The sequence below is a fragment of the Adiantum capillus-veneris genome, chromosome 17, assembly GCF_014529385.1.
Source record: "Adiantum capillus-veneris isolate H3 chromosome 17, ASM1452938v2, whole genome shotgun sequence".
Lineage (NCBI taxonomy): Eukaryota > Viridiplantae > Streptophyta > Polypodiopsida > Polypodiales > Pteridaceae > Adiantum > Adiantum capillus-veneris.
This window is the reverse complement of record NC_140947.1, coordinates 103,839,932-103,852,012: the sequence shown is the minus strand read 5'-3', so window position 1 is coordinate 103,852,012 and position 12,081 is coordinate 103,839,932. Positions and strand designations below refer to the sequence as shown.

The 12,081-nt window shown below is 45.6% G+C and overlaps 1 pseudogene; it reads left to right on the top strand.

Annotated features, from left to right (window-relative positions):
- The first annotated feature begins 386 nt into the window (after positions 1-386).
- LOC147437806 (uncharacterized) lies at positions 387-1,770 on the top strand (annotated as a pseudogene).
- The last annotated feature ends 10,311 nt before the right edge of the window (positions 1,771-12,081 follow it).

Below are 12,081 nucleotides of genomic sequence, written 5' to 3'. Positions count from 1 at the left end.
GCTAAAGCGGAGTTGTTAGTGCAAATTAGCCAATTTGAAGGTGTTTTTTGAGAGGTTAGGGGTGATGTGGAATCCCTGGGCTATAGAGAGGCAGATATTTTGTGTGCTGGGTGTGTTCCCTATTCCCCCTCTCCATCTTCTGGTGCCCCCATTGAGGATCTACTGATTGCTCCTCGGTGAAGCATTAAAGCCTGAAGATGATGCATGATATTGATTTGGTGCTTGCTGGAGAAGAAGAGGGTGCCGATTGGTTTTCCAATCTGGAGCTATACCTGTTGCAGTTGAGAATTTGTGGACATGAAGCCAAATTGAAGGCCCTACCATTGGTTCTACAAGGGCGAGCCAAAGCTTGGTTTGAAGGTTTGAAGATCGCATATCGTCAGTCGATGAGCGAGGTTCGCAAACAATTTGTTGAAGCTTTTTAGAAGCGGGTTTCTCCATCGGACTTGGGTGAACAGTTAAGCAAGCTAAAGCAGGATGTAAGTGAAGATTTTTCTTTGTTTTTGGGTAAATTTGAGTCTATTTGGGAGAGACTAGCTGCTTCTACATGTGTGCGAAATGGGGACCATTTCAAGCGAGAGCAGTTTCTAGCCTGCTTGCATCCGCGAATCAAAGAGAAGGTCGAGTGCGGTGGTGTAGAGGACTATGAGAAAATGGTTTGCTTGGCAAAGGCAAAGAGCAGGAAAGGAAAGAAGAAGTTGGAGATGGGTTTGTTGAAGCCGTCAGACTATGGATATAGCTCGGCAATGGAGTTGCGTCAATCCATGAAGCCAAAGCGGAATTAATTCAAGCGTCAAAGAGGTAGCTGCTTTGCCATTGGTGAGCCGTTTCGGTTCTTCGTGTCAATTTGTTCCTCCAATGTGGTGTGATGATGTACAAGAGTCTGTTAGCCCGGCTAGCAAGGATGCAGTCGTGGTCGAAGTTTGTGTGCATGAAGAATCAAAGGAGGCTATGGATCAGAGCTCACAAGACAAGTTTGAAGATGTGGACAAAGTGATGGTCGAAGCTGTGCAGGAGGAAGCTAGCCAGGGGGTTGGGCAACCTTGCCCTACTTAGTGTATTGAAGAGCGGCAGTGCATTCCACAAAGTGTTGATGATGTCGACCTATCAAAAAATGAGGTAATAGATCATGGCCTTCTCTTTTGCTTAGCAGATGATGTGGTCGAAGACGAAGTCCTTGAAGAGCAAGCAAAGGTGGTTGAGCAATCCAATTTTCTCTCGCATGAAGTGGTTGAAGATGCAGCAATGCAGGCTATGGTGGACGAAGATTTGCATGGTGAGTCACGTATGGAGTGTGTGCCAACAGGGGATATGCTTGAGAAGCAGGTAGGCTTTGTGCTCCAAGAAGCAATGGTAGTGGAAGACAGATTGCCAAAGGTGGGTGTTCTGCTATTGGTGTTCATACTCTTGAAAGTTGATTTACAGGTAGTTTTGCACGGTTTGCAAAGCTCTCTTGATGAGGGGTCCGCTATGGAGAGCTCTCTAGCAGGTGAGACGATGATGGTGTATGGTGCAGATGCTTCGCAGGTTGGTTTACAGGCTTGTTTTGTATATGAAGCCAGCGTATGGATACAGGTTGAAGGTCGATGTTATGGCAAGTTGCACGAGAGGTTGACTTTTGGGCTTACAGGTGCAAAAAAGTGGCTGATTATGCATGTACTAGAGATAGATGGTTGTGTTCGACGCCATGTATTTGACCCAGGTGGGTCCTACACTGTGCTTGGGGAAGCTCCAGGCTTTCCATTCGATCCGGGGGGTTTATGCAGCTGATACGATCTCTCTCTATCTATCTATACAGTTCTACTACATATAGCTTCTTATTATACTATCATGTTCTCGCTTCTTATGCAGTTTTCTAATACCTAAATAATACTATGGTTGAGCATAAATGCTCAGCGAGAGGTTGGGCAATGATGGTACAGCTCGATTTGGTCGACCTCCGAAAGTGTCAGTGGGCAGGTGCACGACAGCAGATGGGTTGATGGTCGCAAGCTTGGTCATGTACTAGATGCAGCTTGGAGATGGTGCGGTGGAGATATGTATGTCAAAGGCAACAATTTACAGGTTGATGGTGGTTTTTTGGGAGCTCTAATAGCCAAAAACTTAAAGGCGTGTGTGCCGATTCGGTGGACAAGCTCACCGGGATCTAAGATTGCGTTGGTCGTGGCAATCATCACTTTGTCGTCGGGATCTCGATGCCCCGATAGTGTCTATGCGGAGTTACATGTGTTTGTTTCCGGCCATGATGGCCTGGGCACAGGGGCAGGAGCTCTTCTATTAAGGTATGCGGAGCTATATGTTCGAATGATCGGCCACAGGTTGCCTCTCGTGGGAAGGCGGCCCAAGTCGTAAGTGATTTTGGTGGTTTTTGATAAAATTGCCATCCTTTTAAAAAAAAAACGAGGTCTGCATTGTGGAAGGTGGCGCCATCTGTAGCGCAGGTGGTGGGCTGCCATAAGAGGAAGGTGAAGAGGTGGCGCATGCAGAGAGAGACGGGCAGTTGGCATGCAGGGAGGGCACCATCAGTTGCCAAGGGGGGCGGGTGGTTGCAAAAAGGAGGCCGCCAGGGCTGCAGTGGAGAGGGGTGGACCTGAGCACGAGAAGGTGAAGGCCGAGGGTGGCCGAGGAGGACAGGAACGGACGAGGGGCTGCAGGCCAGCGCTATACAGGAGGAGGAAAAGAGGAGGTGAGCAGGGCCGCCTTGCAGAGGAGTGGAGGAGTTGCAGTAGGGGGGATGACGGCTGAGGGGGAGCCTGTCATGGACAAGGGAAGAGCGCCTTGAGGTGGCGAGCTGGTATTGCAGGGCCGCCATAGCCAGCAAGGGCTGGTGTGTGTGAGGCGAGTATAGGCAACCAAAAAAGGGGGCTATGCAGTAACCGCCGCAATGGAGTAGAGGATGGAGAGGAGCTGAATAGGCAGCGCTACCGTGAAGAGGGAAAGCCAGGGGGGGCGCCAGGAGCCATCAATGAGGGAGGGTGTGATGCCGAGAGCCAAAGCATAGGGAGAAGGGAGATCTGCACAAAGAGAGGGGTTGCTGAAACCAGAGGAGAAGGAGTCGATCAGGACAGTGGAGGCCACAAGGGGGCTGGCTTAGGGGCGTCGAGTGCTACAGAGAAGAGAGGCGACCAAGAGAGCTTGTCCAAAGTCAATGATGGATAGTGCTATAACCTACCGACTGTAAGCAAAAGAAAGTTCCAAAGCATACAAAGTCGGAGTACATATAAAGGAGGCGGGGAGTCGGCCGCTATCCCACTCCTTATAGAGGTTTTTTTTTTGGATAGATCCATCATTGTACATATTTCGCCAATCGAATCAGCTTGAATCTCCATATGCTTGTTGTTTGAATGATATGCTTGTTGTTTGAATGATCTGTATACATCGTTTTTTATCACTCTCGCTTTTTTTCCCAAAGGTGCCAGATATATGTGTTTCTTAGAGATATCAGGCGTGAGAGCTTTCTAGTGAGCGAGTGTCGAGTATGTGGGAGCTCTCTATTTGTACGCGGGCAAGCTCAAAGGTCGAGGTGGTTGAGCGCATGCTGGGTGGTCGGGTCAGGGCAGTCGGGGATGATCAGATGTTAGTCGAGCCAATAGTCATTTGCCGCATTGGTGTCTATGTCTGTGATTCTGAGTGGTTTGGGGTGCTGGATATCTACTGGGCTATAGAGGCATCGAGTTTGTGTCCTGTCACTACAACAAAAAAACATGTTATCGATGCGGCCCGTCACTATGCGCGTCGCTATCCGCGTCGCTGTGAAACCAGTCGCTATAGGGACGCGCATAGCAGAAAAATTTTTCCTTGGACAAAGGACAGGTAGCCTGGCCTGTGCTCAGTTAAAAGATGGACACATCCACAGTCAGACTTCCTGCCCTCTGCCTAAGAGCGAGCAGCACCAAAATATGAACCATGCTCCCGCGCGCAGAAATTTCGGCAGAGTTCCCTTTGTTTTTACATAAACTTTTCAAAAAAAACCATATCATGTATACGCCTTCTACATGCTATCCATGTAGGATCTCACATGAGATTTAAAGCCAATGAAAGACAACCGTACCAACTGAAAAGCATAGCCATAACTTAAAAACATAGCCATAACTTAAAAGCATAACCATAATTTAAAACCATAACCGGCTATAACCACTTTGATCAAAACCATAATACAGATAACCATAACCATAAATAAAATTAACAATAACCATAAGCATAACCAGAAAGAGAAACAATAACTGTCTATACAATGACAATGACAATAATCATAACCATAAGGGAAACAATAACTGTCTGAACACTAACTGTTTGTACAAAAAAAAGACACAGAAGCGCGTGTGTCTCACAAAGCATATAGATGAAATCTGGTCCATTAATGACTAGGCGTCGCAACCTGCACATAGGACAAGTCACAAATTAGTATTGATATTAGTTCACATATACTGACTTAATTAAATCAACTCACACATATTAACGTTTCACCTGAAGCGATCAGCGAGACTGTAGGGCCTCCTAGTTTACAGGCTCTCCTGAAGCTTCAAGATCATTCAGTACTTCATAGATACCTCTGCGATATCCATCTGACTCCTCCTCGCGTGATGGAGCTCGATGCATCGCAAGATTCTGCGTTTATACAAAAATCAAAGTAATAAGAGTACATGATTCATCGCATTTTAAAAAACGCCATAGTTAAGATTGGATTAGAAACTCACAAACTCATAACGAAAGGTGTCGAAGCCTCCGCTGCCAAGATGAGATGTCCCCCTAGTCATTTGTCGTACCTGCGCGGCCTCACGCTGCTGTCTGAACCGCGTGGCCGCTGTCCGCTCATCCTCCCTGATCTGCAGCCACGTCTCGTGTGGGATGCCCGAAGGCTTCGGCGAGCCGATCCTGAAAGCCTTCCGAGCTGCATCTCGTCGATGTTTGATGGTGTCCCGTGCAACACCCTTGATCCACCGCGCCGAAACAACGGAAGAACCTGGAGCAGGTTGGTACTCTCTCAGGATGGTCTCCACTATGTAAGTGACTTTTTCCTTTTCTTACTGATCCCAAGACGTAAGAATGCTGGTCGAAAACTGCAGCTCCACGAGCTGGCGAATTCGCTGTCGCATCTCAGTCCCGACTCTATCCATGTCAACAGAACCATCTCCCCGTACAGTATAGAGCTTGGAGGCATTAGGATCGTGTGCCCCCCAAGGTGTCCGAGGTGTGCCAAGAGGTGTGTCAAGAGGTGTGCCTGGGTAAGACGGGGGTCGTGAGCGAGGAGGGGTCGAAGCATTTGTGGACCCTCCTCCACAGCAACCACCACCTCCACCTGACGATCGCCGAGGTCGGCGAGTGCGCCTGTGCTGCGGAGATGAGGACGTACCCGTCTCTGCCCCACCCCTAGGTGTCGAAGCGGCCGTGATGGGAGAAGAAGGCGTCGTACCCATAGGCGTCCTGAACCCCGTAGGCGTCCCCCCCCTATGCGTCGGACCCTCGGGTGTGAAGCCCGGAGGCGTAGAACCCGTGCCTCTGGCTACCCAGTACTGAGAAGCCTCTGCCATCTGAGCAGGCGTCATCCATGTAACGAAGCCCATGAATGCATCTCCACTCATGGAAGCGGGATCTGGAATCTCGTCTGCCATACTAAAGTTCTGCACAAAGAAAGTAAAATAAAGCGTCAGAACATAGTTTTTTAAATTAACTTTAAGCTTAATTTTAAATCAAAGTCTTCACACAAACACTTACAGACCTAGGCCTCGACGAGTGAGGCATCATCGATAAGATCTTGCACCGTATCATCGTCTATCTCTAATTGCAAACATTGGAAGATAACGGTGGTGGCCTTGATAAATTGTCTTTCGAAGAGAGGTAGAATAGCGCACATCCAAAGACTGCCCGCAAATTGGACATGCATTGTATCCCGAAGTTGTTAGTCCTGCATATATCAAAGCATGAATCAGGCCAAGGCAAAGGGCTTGCGAATAGCGAGAATTTTGTAAATCAATAACCATTATCAGAAGCTTCTCTGTATCCTGCCTAATCATGCATAGTCCACATAAGAAGTCCATGGATCCTTGCATGCTGTTGTCCTACTAGTTCAACCGCATCTGCTATGTCGATCCCATGCCATAACTCCTGGAGCTCGTCAACTAGTGGAGCTAGATAAACATCCATGTCTTTTGCTTTGAAATTACCAGGTACAATCAAGCTTAAAATCAAATGACCCTTCTTGATAGCAAGCCACGGCGGGAGGTTGTAATTGATAAGGCACACAGGCCAAGTGCTCCATGACGAGCTTCTCAAGCCAAATGGATTGACTCCATCCATTGCCATGCCCAAACGCAAATTGCGTGGTTCACTCTTAAAATGTGGCCAGGTATCTTCAATGTGCCTCCAAGCCTTCGAATCAGCGGGCACCCTAAATGTTGCGTCAGTGGATCTATTCGTAGAATGCCACCGCATCAACTTTGCAATGGAACCACAACGAAACATGTTTTTTATCCTAGGAATAATAGGAAAATGCCGCAAAACTTTAGTTGTCACTGTCTCGCCAACTGCATCTTGTTTGTAGCACATTTCTCCGCACTTAGGACACGATAGACAATCTGCGAATTCCTTGCGAAAAAGAATGCAATCATTTGGACATGCATGAATCTTGTTGTAGTCCAAGCCAATTGAGGTCAGAAGTTGCTTTGCGTCTGGCCTGGAGGGAGGCATTTCATTTTCAGCCGGGAGAAGTTGCTCCCGCAATAACCTGTTTAAGCCACATTAAATTAAAATTAAAGCTCTCCGAGCACATCACCGTTGTAATCGGAAAATCTCTTTTGTAAATTACGTACCTAAACAAAGCAGTGACGCTTGCATCTGACCACCTGTACACTGACTGAAGATTCAAAAACGCCAGACAAGTACGAAGCACAGATATTTTGGCACCTTCATAGATTGGTTGACGTGCCAACTTTCTCAACATGTCTTCAGGAGATAGGCGCACGGCTTCTAGTGCTGCTTCGTTCGCGTTCTCCTCGCTTGTCTGGAAGAAGGCATCCAACATCTCCCCCATGCCGTCGTCTTCTGTCTGTAAGCCCTTTTCTGCTTCCATCCGTGGCTCTATATTTGTCGGACCTTCACGCATAATCTTTTTTCTCTCTCTCTCAGATGTAGGTGCTATGTCGCAGAAATCAATGCCCGTTCCGTAGGAGTCATATCGCAGATTCTGTACGGTTTCTCTAGCAAACTCTCCGTACTTGTGCACATGCTCATTACATATCCTACGCTTGCGCAAGATTTGATACTTGCAGAGCGTGCACGAGCATGCAATCTTTTCCTCCATGTTAGTTGATGATGTTGCCATCTACAATGATTATGAATGTTGTTTTAATATATATATATATATATATACTCCTCACAATGTAAACTACCTCGCATTCTCTAGTCTTGCCCAATCTCCGTACACCTCGGTCTAGAGGTGTACGGAGATCAGGACCACCGGGTCAAAATCTCGTCTTTATTGGTCAAATCCTATATGCGTAGACACATACGTGCACTCCCAGGTGTACATGGAAATGCATGTAGCAGGCAAAACCCCTTTGCCTCTTTTAGTTCCATAGTTTCTTCTCTGTCTACGTACCCTATCTCTCGTTCTTTCTCTCTCGATCTCGCGCTCGCTATCTCTCTTTCTCTATTTTCCTATCTCTCTCTATTTCTCTATTTTCCTATTTCTCTGCCATAACTCCTGGAGCTCCACTTCCCTATCTCTCTCTCTCTCTCTCTCTCTCTCTCTCTATATATATATATATATATATATATATATATATATATATATATATAACTCTCTTTCTCTATCTCTCTATTTCCTATCTCTCTCTCTCTCTCTGATCTCTCTCTCTCTCTACTTACCTCTCTCTCTCTCTCTCGCTCTCTACTTCCCTATCTCTCTAATGATCGAACGAGCGATAGATCTAAGGAGATCTAGACGCCCACGACTGCGGAGGACTACACAACATCGATAGAGGGTGCATCAGAGGATCTAGCTAGGTCACTTTGGCTCGACATGCACAATGTCCGGTCAGAGTACTGACCATGGAGGAGATCTACCTATCCCAACTAGCTCGTTTAGCCGTTTAGTCCACACTCAACAGTTTAGGATTCCATAATATTTTATTTTGTCATCGTCTTACTCTGACTTTGTATCAGATCCATCACATTGTAACTTTCTTGTCTTATGTCTCATAGGTCACTTTGGCCTTTCGAAGACGTTAATATAACATTTCATTTCATTTCTCTCTTTAATTTTTTTTTCTTTAGTTTTAATTTCCTAAGCATACATTAATTCTCTCTCTATCTCTCTCTCTCTCTCTCTCTCTCTCTCTCTCTCTCTTTGATTACCTACACACACACACACACACACACATTTCTCTCTCTCTCTCTCTCTCTCTCTCTCTCTCTCTCTCTCTTTCCTACACACACACACATATTTCTCTCTCTCTCTCTCTCTCTCTCTCTCTCTCTCTCTCTCTCTCTCTCTTTCCTACACACACACACACACACATATTTCTCTCTCTCTCTCTCTCTCTCTCTCTCTCTCTCTCTCTCTCTCTCTCTCTCTCTCTTTCCTACACACACACACACCGCTCTCTCTCTCTCTCTATTTCCTACACACACCTCTCTCTCTCTCTCTTTCCTACACACACACACACCGCTCTCTCTCTCTCTCTCTCTCTCTCTCTCTCTCTCTCTCTTTCCTACACACACACACACACACCATTCTCTCTCTCTCTCTCTCTCTCTCTCTCTCTCTCTCCTACACACACACACACACACACACGATGTAGAGGTAGAGGTAGAGGTAGAGGTAGAGAGAGAGAGAGAGAGAGAGAGAGAGAGAGAGAGAGAGCAAGAGAGAGGGGTTGGGGAGGGTGGAGATGGACATAATACCTGCGCAGCAGGTTTCGGCCAAGATCCGAGCAGGCGAAAATGGCCCCTGCACGCGGGTTTCGCTTTTTCTCCTAATTTTTTTGGCATCGATATACGTGTCGCTATACGCGTGGCAAATAAAGCCTTTCCACGCGTATAGCGACGTCCACTAATGCCGTCGATATACGCGTGAAAAAGCATGGCCATCGATATAGGTGCGTCGATATCTTCATTTAGTGTTGTAGTGTGTGTGTGTGTTTCCATTTCCCCCATCCCAACGCCCCGAGTGCAGTGCTACATCTCTTTCTATATCTCTATTGTTTGACCATGTAAAAAATCATGTACAAAGGTGTGATTTTGCCAAACTTGGGTGCTAATGTTTTGGGTTGTTTGAGTCTCCAAAACATGGCTTTCAATAAGTATTTTCAGCCATGCTTTATAGCTCGTGAATCGGACATGTACATCATGAGTTATGAGCATCCGAATTGGGCAGTCTCAACTTAGAAAGTGATTGCAGGTGCATGCAACAAGGGCAACTGGGCTAACTTGATTATTGGAATTAGAAATGTGAGGTTTGAGAATTCTAGAAGTAGCCAAGGACTTGGCCTCCAAGTCGTATGTTACGGTGTGTCATTCGGTGACCAGAGCAGCAAGTTATGCTTGGGGGAAGTTTGTCTGAGAATCTCTCCGGCTTTTGGAGGAAATTTGGAAATTTGTTGGGCACAAGGGATTTGGGAGGAGGTTGCCAGTGGCGGGGGGATCACTCCACATGGGAAGGAAAAAGTGGAGAGTGAGGGGTATATAGCCTAAAGGGGGGGCCCATTATGGGTGTATCCAAGTGAGAAGAGCTCTCAAGGCTTGCCATAATGGGGCTCGTGGGCTTCATGGGGGAGAAATGGTGCATTTTGGGAGTTTACACTCAGCTGGACAGGTGCCTGGCATCTTTTTTTGGTCCCGGCCACTTGCCCCCTCCCCATTCCCTTGGTCACCGACACCTCATTTTCACCCAAAAAAGGCCAAAATTGAGCCAATTAAAAGATGCCTACCAAGAGAACCTGGTCTACTGAGAAGAGAGAAAAATATTTGGGGATAAAAGATAAGAGAGCTCCCCTTTTAATAGCTGCAACACCTTCACAACTTTCAGAGAGCTCATTTTTAGCAAGAAAGAGAACAACGGCCATAACTTCTTCATCTTTCATCAATTTTTTGCCTGTGGATACTCTACGGACATCTCCACAAGACGAGATTTGTTATGATGTCCTTGGTTTCTCCTAATTTCAAGTGTGTTTCATACTTGAAGGGTTTTTTCATAAATCTCTACAGGTGTTTATCACACAGGTGTTTTTGATCATGCAATAGTTCTTCCTTCCGATAGTGTGACTCGTGCAAGGCTATATAAGCACTCGTTTTTCTTGTCGTTTGCACACTAAGAATGTGACCATGTTAATTGTTAACGTGATCTTGATGATGACTAGAAAAAACCAATAGAGTCGGTTAGCATACCGGGTTTCCTCACTTTTCCTCTGAGCCTGTCCGGGCCCGCCGATCGTTTTTCTGACGAGCCCGCATGGAAAATAAAAAAAGCCTGGAAGGTGTAATTATATAAAGTAAAACCTCTTCTAGCCTTGACACTTTGACTAGGCAAATTTTTGGGGAGTGTATTCGAGCACCAAGTACAGGCATCTCTTTGTGAATTGACCTAAGGTTACAGAGTCACAGGTTCTTTTTTTGGGCCAAGTGTGATTCTTAATTTGGTAACTACTTCTAAAAATATTTAAATCCTTCAATGAACATAAAGCTACAAAGCCAAAACAATTGAGAATTTGGAGAGACGTTGTCGTGCTGTGACACGTACATAGTGGGAACGCATGCTACAAGTCTATCTTGTATTTTTTTAGATACATAATTATATTTCCTATAGTGTACATATGCATATTTAAGTATAATAATAAGCCTTTTATCTCATCCTATTATTTTTCTCAAGGGTAACATATCCTTACTTTACCATCAGAAAATACTATGGGAAAAGTATCAATAGCTCCGCCTCTTTAACTTGGGGCAAAAAGCATTGATTCTTTATTTCTACTATTTCATTATCATCTCACACCCTAGCTAGATCCTATATCTAGGGTAAACTCCAATATATATATATTCTATGTATTTTTTATACTTTTCTTATATTTCTTTTTAAATAGCTACTAGGAGAGAATCAAATCCTAGTGGGACACTAGGTGGCATGATTTCAAAGATACACTTATTTTAATGCATTATTGCAAGCATGATTACAAAACTTTGTCAAGGAGCAATGTCATGCTTTCATATGGCTGTAGACATGTAGTAGTGTTAGTGTGTATACGCGCTTCACCAGGGGCACTTTTCTCCCACTGGGTTTTTCCCCCTGGACATCTGGTGTGAAAGGACACCTTATCTCTTAGGGTTTCATATAAGCTTTGTAGCTCTGAGTTTGTACATACAATTATTATTCCAATAGAGAGACAGACTACAGAGATCTCGTACACAAGCTCTGTGTCTTCCCCTTCTCCATCTTCTTCCTACTCTGAGTTGCTGTCTTCCTTCTGTTTCCTGTTTCATCATCTTCAACAATTGGTATCAGAGCAAGGTGATTTCCAGAGCCTCTACTTGCGTTTTCGCGTCCGCGCGCGCAATCGCAGTTTTCAGGCAGTTTTCGGAAAATTTGTTCGTGGGAGCATCCTCGACGTTCCGGGAGTATTCTGACCAGGCGACCTGGGGTTTTACCCCCCTTTCGAAGCCGTTCGAGCCCTCAGAATTTTGTTCTGAGCAGCGTAGCAGAAGTTACTTTTCGGAGGCGTTTAGATCAAGAGGGTGTGCTTTTTGACAGATTTTCTTCAGGTAAACAGTTCTTTTGGGAAGCAGCTTGTCTTAGCTTTGTGCTGAGATTTTGTGTAGAGTTTTGCTTGGATTGGAGAGGAGATTTGTGAATCTCTTGGAGGTTCTTTTGCTCTCTTGTGTGCATCTACAGTATGGCTCAATCTACGGAGAAAGAGATTTTTGGTGCGTTTACATCCGAAGACAAATTGGATGGTACCAACTATTCTCTTTGGTCTTTTATGGCCAAAAATGTTTTGGTTGGTAAAGGATTGTGGGATTATGTATCTGGAGATGAAGTTCGTCCAGGTAGCATTGCACCTGCCACGCCTGGTCGTGGTGCAGCTGTTG